The sequence below is a fragment of the Marmota marmota genome, unplaced genomic scaffold, assembly GCF_001458135.2.
Source record: "Marmota marmota marmota unplaced genomic scaffold, marMar, whole genome shotgun sequence".
Lineage (NCBI taxonomy): Eukaryota > Metazoa > Chordata > Mammalia > Rodentia > Sciuridae > Marmota > Marmota marmota.
In genome coordinates, this window is record NW_025999862.1 from 8327782 (window position 1) to 8340363 (window position 12582).

At 39.9% G+C, this 12582-nt stretch overlaps 1 long non-coding RNA gene across 2 annotated transcripts; it reads right to left on the reverse strand.

The window, feature by feature from the left end:
* Positions 1-4097: 4097 nt before the first annotated feature.
* LOC125618302 lies at positions 4098-7576 on the reverse strand. Of its 2 annotated transcripts, none has more exons than XR_007349555.1 (3): positions 7257-7576; positions 5193-5382; positions 4098-4450 (listed from the first exon to the last, which is right to left on the reverse strand). It is a non-coding gene; the product is annotated as an uncharacterized LOC125618302 (long non-coding RNA). The 2 variants fall into 2 exon arrangements; XR_007349554.1 differs by having other exon boundaries at positions 4099-4450; positions 7159-7574.
* Positions 7577-12582: the final 5006 nt, after the last annotated feature.

Consider the following 12582-nt stretch of genomic DNA (forward strand, 5'->3'; position numbering starts at 1 on the left):
CCCCCCCGATACATGTCCCTGTCTAACAGACTCTACATTCTTCTTATCTTTTTTATTTCTTTTCTTTATCTACAAAAGAATGTAAGGGGGAGGTACTTTTGTCCGTTTTGTTCATTGCTGTATTCCCAACATCTGAAACAATGCCTGTTCAGAGCAGGCATTTAGAATATTTGTGGAATAAATGAGAAGATAAGCAATCTGAGGTTGTGTCTTTGTTACCATTTTACTAATAGGGAAACAAATCCAAAGAGGTCAAGTAATTTTCTCAAGGGCATAACCTCTCTCCTATGAAAGAGAAAAAAAAAAGAAGAAAAAGATACCTTTAAAATACTTCCATTAATTTAAAAAATGGGTCTAATTAGTAAATCATAGATGCATTGTCCTTTTGTGCCTCTAATAAGAGTCTCTGTGCTTAGAATGTGTTCCTGGGCTCCAGTTAAACCTTCCATGAGGAACAGTGTCCCTCCAAAGGTCTATCTTTTGTGGTATACTTAACCAAAAGGACAACAGCAGACATTCCAGGAAGGTTAAAAAAAAAAAAAAAATGTTGATTCACTCAGCTGCATAACAGTTCTTAACATTTTCTCAGAGAGCTTTCACATAGATTTAATTTTCGCCCTTGTGAAGTGAATCATAGCATTATCTCTATTTTACAATCAAGAAAACAGAAAATCAAAGCAGCCACATGATTTGCTCAAGACCACACATCAAATGACAGCACAGAAGTTGGAACTGAGAAAATTCCAGCCTGGTCCCAAATCAGACAGATCTATACTCAAACTTGTATCTTACTCTTCTGCTGGGTGACTGGGGAAACGAATTGTCTTCTCTGTGTCTCTGTTTCTCATTCTACAAAAAGAGGATCTTCCTTCATCACAAAGCTGTTATGGGCAGTGAATGCCATGACACACGTAGCACAAGAAGCACAGTGACAGGGACACACCCCAGAGTTACCTCTCATTCCCCGTCCCTGCCCTCTCCCTGCATTTCTCCCTGCCTCTAATGCAAAGCTCTTCAACCAGAACAACTATATAACTCAGGATGGAGACACATTTTTTATGGACTTATTTTAAAGGCTGATACACATTTCAGTGAATTTATCAGTAACTCAGTCAGAGAATTCAAGGCCCAGTAGGGTATTTCACAGTCTAAATGCCAGATGTACTTATAAGAGGCCAAAGCATGTGTGATTAGAGTTGGGAGCAGCCACTGACTTTCCCAAATAAAATCTAAGATACTGCGGTTTAGTTGAAGGCCTCTTGTGAGAAGTATTTTTCACTATAAAAGTACAGTTCTTTGGTAGCAGTTTCCAGTAGGCTTAATGCCTCCGAAAGAACTGCGAGTTTTACAGCTCATTGAGCAGATTCATTTTGATATTAATTGGTGTTTTCTCATCTTTTACCGAAAGCGTTTACATGCATGATATACCCCTCAATAATGCTTGCTTAACAACACAGAGCTGGTATCACAACATTGCTAGCAATGTTCAGTTAAAAGCATAGAGTTTGTTATAAGTACATAGCATTATTGGGAGGTAAAAACTGAGGCCACTTTGAAAGCTAAAGGATTCCCATAATGGTTTCTAAAATATGATTTCGGCACTAAATTCCAGGGAATATCTTTTATTTCCTGGTGCAGTGTGTCTATCACTATGCTCATGACCTAGCATCCAGGGTACATGTGACATTCATAAACACTGTCTGAAGGGACTTCGCCGTGGTTGGCAACCTAGTGGTCAACAGTCACAGGAGATAAATTTGTACTTTTACTGTTTCTGATACCTTAATTCATCACTGCTATGGTCTGAATATGGTTTGTCCCCCTAGACTCATGCTGAAATTTAATTCACATGGTGAGGCATCAAGGGGGTAAAAACTTGATCTGAATACGTTGTTTTGATGTGGGTCCTTTAATTAGAATTAGGTGATCAGAATTAGATAAGGTCATCAGGGAGAAGCCCCAGTGATTGAACAGGTTGCTTTAGAAGAAGAAAAAGAGACCAGAGGATGTAGAAGACACAACTGTGTGTTCCCTTTTTCATTCCATGTGATAACTGGCACTGTCTGGAGACTGCTAGAAAGAACCAACCCCTCATCCTTGGACCTCCAAAACTGTGAGCTAAGTAGACCTCTTTTATTTATAAGTCTCCAGCTTTAGGTATTTTCTTACAGTAATGAAAAATGAATTGCTTACACTCACTCTTCCTACAGTAGTCTATATAACTTTAAAGGGAGAAATTATTAAGAAAGGACACAGCCATCAGATGCCTTATGGTTAAGCCTTAGCTTTTTCCTATGAATGTGGATAAGGCTGATCAGACTTTGAGCATGACAAGTATTGAGGCTGGTTTTCCTAAAACAGGCCCAGAACTCCTTCTCTATATCTTGTTTGCTCCACCTCAGGTGCACGCCTTGCCCCAGTGACCAGTCACAAACATTCCCTGCCTTGATTTTTCTACTATAATAGTTGAGCTATTTGTTAAGACCCTCCCTAGAAGTTTTTAGCACCTCCCCCTTCCTCTTTCCAAAGTAATCTTCCCACTGTCTCTGGATATCAAGGCTTTATTCACCCATCCCTTTCCTGGGACATTTCTGGCTTAGGTTTTGAGCACCTTCCCATTGTGACAGTGCTGCTTTAATGAAGTCCTTCCTTACTGATGTTCAGACTTGCATATTTTTTTCTTTGATAACAGCAATGCTCAACTGGTGTCTCTTAATCAAAATGTGAGATGGGACAGGGTACTCAGATCTGAGCACAAGAGCCAAATGGAGCACTCATTACTAATGTGACCGGGTTAATAATGTCTCTGATTTGCCACCAGTTTCTAAGCTGCCTGGGGGCTGAAACTACATCTGCCTTTGCTCGTCAAGTTATCTCAGCACCTGGCTACACACCATCACAGAGTAGATACTCAATAAATGCCTGTTAGATAAATTTGCATATTCCTTTCAAGCAATATTGTTATTCATCACTGGACATTTTTCTTTGTGCTGCAGATACATCAAGAACCAAACGAACAAAAGCTCCTTCCCTGGTAGAGTTCATATTATAGACAATAAATATAATAAATAGAAATGTGAAGTATGTTAAATGATAGGTGCTTCTGTAGATTATCATTTGGGGAGAAAAGAATGAGAAGTATTGGGAAGGGGGTGGGGGGTTGAATGGGTTTCCTTTTTAAATAGGGTGCTCAGGGAAGGCCTGGAAGAAAAATTGGCAACCAAAAAAAGGCAGGAAGGGGGTGAGCAAGTTGTCTATCCAAAAATCAGGTAGAAGAGTATTTCAGAGACGGGGAACAGCTGGGCAAAGGCCTTAAGGGAGTGTTCTGAATTTATCTGAAGATCAAAAAGGAGACGAGACTGGCTGGAGCAGAGAGGCTGGGCAAAGACTGGGAGAGGAGACTCAAGAAGTTGGATCACAGAAGGGCCTGGTAGGCCCTTCAGGATTTGGAGTTTACTCTGAATGAAGTGGGGAGCTGGCACAGGTTTTGCAGAGGAGTAACATGACCTGACTTGCATTTTCAAAGGACTATCCTGACTGCTGTGTCAAGAGTAAACTAGACAAAACAGGGAGTAGCCGCAGGAAGACCAGTTAGGAGGCTCTTGGTGTAATCCAAGAGAGATACCGAGATAATTGCTGGAGAGGTGCACAGAAGTGGTTATATTCTCATCTGGATAGAGTCTGAAGATACATCCAACATATTTTTAGATGCTCATGCCCACATATTAATATTTATATAATGTTGAAACAGATCCACTGTTCTCCTTGTGTACCATACCTTCACTCACATTCAGCTTGGGAAAAGAGAGTGTCTTGGGCACTGGCATAAAATGCTAGTTACATCTGTGGGAATATATAGGGCATACAAATATCATTCCAGATACAGGTCAGGGTGTAAGGGGAACTTCACTGTAGAACAATGTGCAACTTAGGTAGAGCCCAGATTCTTCCTATACCAGCCAAATTGCTCAATTCCCTTTGCATCTGGATTCCTGCAGTATCCACATTATGACCAGTCAGAGGCTTCCTGCTCCTCTTCTTCTTTTCTCCTCCTTTGTGCATCCCCTTCCTTGGGACCCCCATCCCCACCCCCATCAAACTCTGTGTACTTAGAATTACTTATTTGGGATACATCTGTGTCTCCATCATTAGTGTTCTGTATGAAGGAAGCCTGTCTATAGAAAATCCGGACTCACATGTTTTAATAAAATTACAGGAGATTGGAAACACACCTGGGGAGTGAGGCAGAATGTGATGAAATGGCCCTGTTGGAACAGTGTATAGGAGGCTAAGTTTGGTATGGAAAATGCCTCTGTGAGATGTCTCCCCGATGCCCGCCGTGCCTGGGCCATTCTGTGTTGGGCTCTAGTCTTAGCCAGTCTCTGGTCTTTGTGGGCTGGGAATGCAAGTGGAGAACAGCCTTGCAGAGTCAATTCATTCAGGGACTCTCCTGTAAGAAATGAGCCAACAGAAGATATCCAATTCTAAGATTTATGCTAGTGGGAAACAGTAATGCATTTCAATGAGGAATGATATATCCCAAAACATCTCTTTTTTCATTACACTGAGGTACAAAGTTACTATATTTATTAGATTTTTTAAAAGCTATAAACCATTTAGAGCCATTATCTTACGACAGATTTGGAAATGTCATACAAGGATTCCATAGGTATAAATTAATACACAATCTTCACTTCAAATAAGACTTTTTAGGCTCCCCAATGAGGACCAAAGCCATATTTTAACAGAATACCACATAGATTTCAACGTATCCGAGTTTGTGCTCACCAGAGTTGCAATTTTTCACCTAGAATAGAACATAATTCTTTGATAATAAAAGGACAGCAATTACAGTCTCTCTGTTCCCTCTTTTACAATATGGGTATACAGTGTGGAGGCCACTTGAATGTATTTTCACTTAGTATTTCATTTAATACTGTGCCAACTCTCATGGAAGTACCATTACTCCCATTTTACAGGTGAGGAAACTGAGGTTGAGAGGATTTAAATCACTTATTAAGAGCATATAAGAGATAACATGTGGTAGAGCCAGAGCAGAACTCGGGTCTGTCTGATTCTCAATTGGTATCACTGAGTTCTCTAAGGTAGCCCAGGATTCAATAAACTTGTTTTTATAACAAATATCTTGCAATCACATCTTAAATATCACTTGCTAGATCCAACATACTTACCCTGGCTACACTTGAATAGCTGAGGGCCTCTAAGAATGGCTGAGCAGAGTATCTTCTCTTTGTCTCTCCAGACTGGCTTTCCACCCATCTCCACTCTACACTGTGCCTGGGAGATCAACCTGCATTGGTGGAGTCCTCAAACTCCTTTGCTGTCTGCCTTCCATTGGGTTTGGTCAAGAGGGAACACAAGCTGGAGACCAGAGGGAAGAAAGAAAAAGAAGTTTGTTATTTATTCCTTTGGCTCTTTCCATGCAGGGTTGCCCCAAATGGTCTCCATCCTTCAAACAGAGCTTACAACACAAGCAGGGGAGTTCTCTCACTATCTCTAGATTCTGATAACCTGTCTTCCCCTTCTCTTTTCAGGGTTGGGATAGAAAGAATACATTTCAGTGGTTGATCCTATTTTCTGTACTTCTCTGAGTAGTATCTCTACATCCTGCCTTGCTTTCCTCAATAATTCTACTCTCCACAAATCATCCAATTCAAGTATGCCATCTGTTTCCTGCTGAGACCCTGACTGACACAGGGGGGCTTCTTGTTGATTTTGCTATCATAATGGGGATTAGTGGCTAAATTCCTCTAGAAAATAATTCCTGAGCAAATGCTCCATTAATGAGAAAATCAAGCTGGTCATGATGCCGAGAAAATGAAGACAAATGAGGAGCAGTTGTATAGGCTTCACTAATGTAGAGTATCCCACCAGGGTTTGATTGACAGGGTATTGTAGTCACCTGTGGGAAAGCCAACTCTAATAAGAGCAGAGTGACTGGCCAAACCAGGTCTGCTGGCTTTACCCACATACCCAGGGCTTATTAGGTGAGGCAGAGGACCATATGGTAATAATACAAACATGAGCAGTAATTATACCAGACACTCACTCATGCACCTCATAATTAACGTAAGTTATAAATAAGGAATTTGAAGATCAGAAAGTTTAAGTAACTTGATTATAGCCATATAGCTAGCAAGTAGAAGAGCCAGAATGTGAGCCCAGTTCTTATGATGTCCTATTATTTTGAAACTTAGTAGAGAAGTCTCCTGAGTCCTAGACTATTCCAGAACTATGGCTTTATTGCTCACCTTCTGGTTTGGCCTTTGACTCTGACATTGGTTTCCACCCTGGGTGGAGTCCTGTCCATTTTTGCTACTGGCATCCACTTTGTCTCCTAATGTGGCTTCAGTTTTTCTCTACAATCGTTATTTCCTTCTCCCACTAAGCTCAGCTCTACACTGGCTCTGTAACACACTACCTACTTCTTAGAGGTTTTCTTTTGGTTTTGCTTCATCTTTCCCAAGTGTACCAAAATCACTATGAGACTCACCGATAGTCTGAAAATCCATTTTCTGTCCAGAAATTTTTAGGAAAGAATTATGCCAATGAGGAATTCAAAAGGCCCAACTTAGTAGACAGAAACTACCTGAACTTCTTTTAAAAGCTACCAACCCTGAAAGTGACCTATAGTGGTTAAATATCAAAATTTACAGAGTCCTGAAGATTTTTGGAAAGTGTTTAAAGAAAAAAAAGAAGAAGAAGGAAATTTCAAAATCATCCAAATCTAAATTATCATTTTTGTCATTAGCCTGCTCATCTCTGAAAAGGTACCATTGCTATTTTGTTCTGTATTCATTTAAAAAGAACGTTCAAATTACCACTAAAACTTCCAAAATTGGAAAATAGCTATTTTCTGATACTTGTCAAATGAGTTATATGTTCCTCATTAGAACCTAGAATCACTAAGACCTAGAAATGTGTAAGAAACACCTGAAAAGACATTGTTGGCTTCCAACATTGCATTTCTGCACTAGAAATACAGTGGAACATTAACAATGAATGAGACTTTTCAGGAGTTTCATGCAAGAATAATATTTTCTTCTTTTTACTCTCATTTAAACATAGACACACAATTAATCCCTTTCATTATGGTTTTTCTAACATATTCATATTCACCTATGGAGCAGATCAAACCTCTAAATTTCCAGACTCCATGATCCCTGATTGGAGTGCTTCACAGGCTCCTCTCATCCCTGTCCTCTAACAACACCCAAAGGCAAGGTGGCGATTACCCCCAAAGATCTTCCATAATCCTTTCCACTGAGAGTTTTGGTAGCCTTGGTGGGAAAATCAAGTCCTAGAAAACAAAAATGAAATAACCCACTTGGATCCATATACCCAAAACCTGAAAGAGAAGTTATAATCAAGAAATCATTAAAAACAACATCTTGCATCTGTCTTCAGCTTTGGCCCTTTTCACAGTACTTTCACATCCTGCCTGATCCTCATAACAACTCTCCTGGTTGGGAGACATTTACAGGGAAATGTTCTCATTAGAGATTACATGCTAAAGTCAGAGGAGAAGACAAGTCAGCCATAGCCAAAGCTACCATGGAAGATAATTTTGTTGAAGATCAGCATAATACCATCATTTAGTTACTGTGACCGCATTAGAAGAGGAGGCTGCTTCTTTGATGAACTATTCAATTGGGTAGCTGGTTATGTTTGGGTGCCATATTGTTGGGGGGGGGAAATCTATATATCTATATATCTATAGTTATATATATCTATATATATATATATACACATACATATATGTATTCATATGTGTGTGCTGTATATATATGTATATATGTATATATATATTACATGTATTTATATACATACACATTTTACACTTACACCCATACCAGATTCATTCTGCTTATGACTATTCACACCATGTATAGAATGCAGCAACTAAGACCTACTGGAGGAATATCAGATTTATACCTCCCACTATTGCTTACTTGTGTTTTATGCTCACTGAGTGGGCACTTGAGTAGGCATCTGCACTGTTTGAACTCTCTCTCCCCTCCCTCCCTCCCTCTCTCTCTGCAAGGTTCATATAGTTATAATATGTATATGATGCAAATTCCACGGAGCCTCTAATTTGCATGTGAAGGAACCGAGGCTCCTAAGGCCAAGTGTCTTAGTCAACTTTCCATCATCATAATGAAATATTTGAGATAATTAAGAGGAAAGGTTTATTTTGGTTCAAAGTTTTAGAGGTTTTAGTCCATAATCTGTTGGGCTCCAATGTTGTAGGTCTGTGTAAAGTAGCACATAACATCAGTGCATGCAGTTAGCAAAACTGCTAACCTCATGACCAAGAAGCCAAAGTGAGAAAGCAAGATGCCAGAGTCTCACTTTGCGGGCACACCCCCAGTGACTTAAACCCCGCAAAGCCCCACCTCTCAAAGGTTCTACCACCTCCCCCAATAGCATCACCCTGGGGACCAAGCCTTTAACACAGAGATACTCAAGATCCAAACTATAACACCACGGAAACTTTACCAGGGGTTGACTAGCAGCCGGCCTCTTACCGCCACAGGAGAGGGGTGATCATCGACAACTTTACTGATCTGAAGGGGAGAATTCTTAGCACGGGAGAGCACTCCCCTGTGCCAAGCACACTAACTAGAGTAGGATTTAATTTCTTCTTCACAGAAGCTCTGCGGGAAAGGTATTATAACTACCATTTCCAAGAAGAGGGAAATAAGGGTACAGAGACATGAATGGTGAAATCAGTTGTGGAGTTCTTTTGTCTCTGAGTCCCACCAGCCTTGGCTGTGAGCTACTGAGGAAGGAGGGCCTCCTAGAAACATGCCACCGTGCAGTGACCTACCCACATCTGGGCCACTGCCTGTCAAGGGAGGGGATAGTTCTGTAACTGCCACTGGGCCAGCTGGAGGTCTTCCACTACCATTCACTGGCACAAATCCATCACTCTAAATGCTGGGAGAGCTCCAGTTCAACAACAGCCAAGCTCCCCATACTTGCCCCTACTAGTTCAGAAATTTAAAAATCTCTCCTCAGTCTTCCACCTGTAAAAGAAGAACTACTAGACTGCCTAACCTTGAGCCTCATTCCACCAAGTTCCCATAGATGTGTAACCCCCTAAACTCACCAACAGACTCATTAGTAAAGCAGACAGTATTGCACAGAGTGCAGAATATGTACTGCACAACTCATAAATGGCATTTTAACAAAGTGCCAACTTTCCAGTGCTTCTCATTTTATTTCTGTGACAAAAAAACTAAGCCATGCTCAGTTCCCTCTGATGTATTACTCGCATGAATAAAAGATGTTCCTTGACACTAATTCACCCTGCCTCTCTGACTGCCCACCATGCCCTCTGCATTTGTCTTTGAGAATAGGTGAGTTTCTGAGGAGATGTGCCACCCCCAGCAGAACTCCCTATTGATCACCCTGTTCGGGGGCACCTCATTAAGCAGTTGGTGTAGCCTGCTAATGCAGCATCCGGGTTCCAGTTAATGGCTATAGATTTTTTTTTTTTTTTTGAGAGTTTGGCAGCAGAAATCCTGGCTTTCTCTCAAGCTCAAAGCCCCAGACTCTGAGAACATTTATGCTACTGAATAAAGAACATCTAAGTGAGTGATAGAACTCCATGATTTTCTCTCATATGATTTCCCCAACCTCTAATTAACTAATTAACCAAGAGTGCAGGGGTGGGCAATAACTTAACTGTTTTGCTTCTTCTACTGAAGGTGAAAGTTTAAAAAGAAGAACTGGAAAGAGAGCTAGATTGAGAATCCTGATACCTAGATTCCTCCTCAGCTGTGCCTTGAACCGGCTGTGTCCAGGCTAAGACACTTCATATCTCTGGTCATCAGTTTCCAGTTTACAGAAATAGATAGGTATATTAGATAATTTTTGAGTAATCACAAAATTCTATGACTTATATCCTCTGTTGGGTTTCATTTTTATGCTGTTCTTTTAAAGAATTCTTATTAAGTATCATTTAAAATATCCTCATCCCATGATATTATATCGTGATAATTTTGGTTCAAGATGTAGCATCTTTTTCAACAGCACCAACATCAAGTTGTTTAATTTCCAGCTGCATTTAAAAAGCACAGAAACAGCTTCTGATCACTATGCTGGTGAACTGGAGTTGTGGTTTGTATTAATGGTTTTGCTAAACATCAAAACTTATTGTATAACTAGAACATTGCTGTTTTTTATTCATTATCTGAAAAACCATCTTAGGAATTGAGTAAGAAATCGGTGGTGTTACACTGAGAGGATACTTACCTTCAAATGATAACTCAGTATTTCCTCCCATACATCTTCCTCACCTTATAACTCCTTTCTGCTTACTTCCTCCCAATTTACAGTTAATTCTCAAGAAAACTCACTGATAGAGATAATGTCTTTTTCAACATGGCAGAAGACCCAAATTGTACAAACAAAATATAAAATGATCTGCTATGACAACTAGCCCCATGCTGAGTCCAAATGTGTATTCAATAAATCTGATTGGTCCGTTGATTGATCTAGTACTGGGGATCTCTCTTTCACACCCTGTTCCACTGTGTTGAAAAGGCATGTTCTTTATGTGTTCCATTCAAATGGTCTGTGTCTCCATCCCTTAATCCAAGTGACAGCATTTACTTCTAATACATTGCCCAGATTTTCTAGGAATGGATAGAATCATGCTTGTTGTTCCTAGCTCTTCAGAAAAAGCCATATCCACCCAGAGAGAGGCCATGAGATTGGGATGTATTTATGCATGCGATGGAGATTTAGAATTTCCCAGGGACAACCTCAGGAATTTGGAAAGCCAAGCACACAAGCAAAGAGTACACTAGAGGGGGTTCATGCATTATGAATTTCTGACCAGCTATGAATAATATATTGCTCAAATTTTTTAAATGCAATGAGTAAACTACTAGATGCCATTAGTATTGTGTCCATAAATATTTTAAAAGTACCATGTAAATATCCCATAGTCATTTCAGTTAATTATGATCACAGGAACATATGTCCTCAAATCTACACTAAGCCAGTGAAGGTAGTTTGGGGAAATGGAGGGATGAATAAACTGAGAAGTAATTGCAAGCCCAATTTGGAGAATCCCTGATCTATTGTACTTTTCTAATTGAGCACTGGTTTGAATGACTACAAAAGGCACCAGCTACATTTGAATATTTCTAAAAGGAAGAAGAGAGATTACAAAAAAAGAGAGAGCTAAATTTATCATTCAGACTCTTCAACCTGGTCTGAACTGTGAAAGCAAGTGGTCAAAGTTGACAATGTATCTAAAGACCAGCAATTCCCTCAAATGTAGAAAAAAATCCTTCCAAAGAATGCCAGACCATTTCCCACCTCCCATGGGTCACCAACAAGGGGCAGAGAATTGTTTAATTAATCTCCAGTCTTAGTGTAACCCTCAACTTCACACAAAAGTTACCTTCCAGTGATAATTAGACCTAAGGTTATTTACTCAAGGTAACAAAGCATCCAAGAAACTGTTGTATTCAGCCAAAATGGCAACTTACCATTTTATGATGCAAATGTAACTATCAAACAGAATGGACATTTGTATTGACCTAACCAATGTATTTTCTCCTGTATGGAAAGGCAAGACTTAAAATAGTTGCTTAATGATCAGGAGCAAGGGTTGAAGAACTCTTCTTCTTCTTTCTTTCTTTCTCTTATTTCTTTCTTTTCCCAGAGACAGAGGTTTACTTAGGAAAGCAGAAATACATTCAAAGGAGAATATGGACCATCTCAAGAGTGAGAAACTTTAGGGGTAAAGCAAGGAATACACATTCAAGGGAAAATGTGAATGGACTATCTCTGGAGGGAGAGACAGCAACCCCTTGTTTAGAGTGTCCATATTTATAGAGGGACAGTTGCTAGAGGCAGGACTATAGGTGGAGCCAGGGCACAGTTATACAACTTTACACTGGTTTTTCCAAAGTTTGAGCACTTATTTTATTCATGATACTTTTTTGCAGGCAAGGGTGTGGGTTAAGGGCATGGACCAAGGGCTTTAGGGACAGGGCAAAAGGGACATGGGCTGGGTTGCTCACTAATGATTTTTTTTTTTTTTTTTTTGCATTTCAAAGGTTCATGGGCACTTTCTGTATTCCAGCTGCTCATAAGTACTAATTACTCTTTTGAGACTCAATTTATCTTTTTCTGTTTCTCCTAACTTCCATCCATGTCATTCCCCCGTTCTGAGACTTGGAAGAACTTTTTCTGTAAAAAGTTGGATAGTAAATAGTTTAGCCCTTGTGGGTAACATGGTCTGTGTATAACAGTTATTCAATTGCAAGCCAGATTTGGCCTGTAGGCTACCATTTGAAGATTTGTATCTAGAAAAATAGAAGTTGACCAAAGCATTCAATGCCAGATGACACTATGCTCAAGTAGCTTTCTATAAAGATATCACTACTGTCTAGGTCTTCATTCCTTCAAATGTCAGAGACAATACACTTGTGGTTAGAAAAAAAGGAATTGGATGGGCAATAGGATAGAGCATCCTTTTCGTTTGGTTTGGTTTGGGTTGGGTTGGGTTGGGTTGCAGAAATGGGAGCCCTGCTGTAA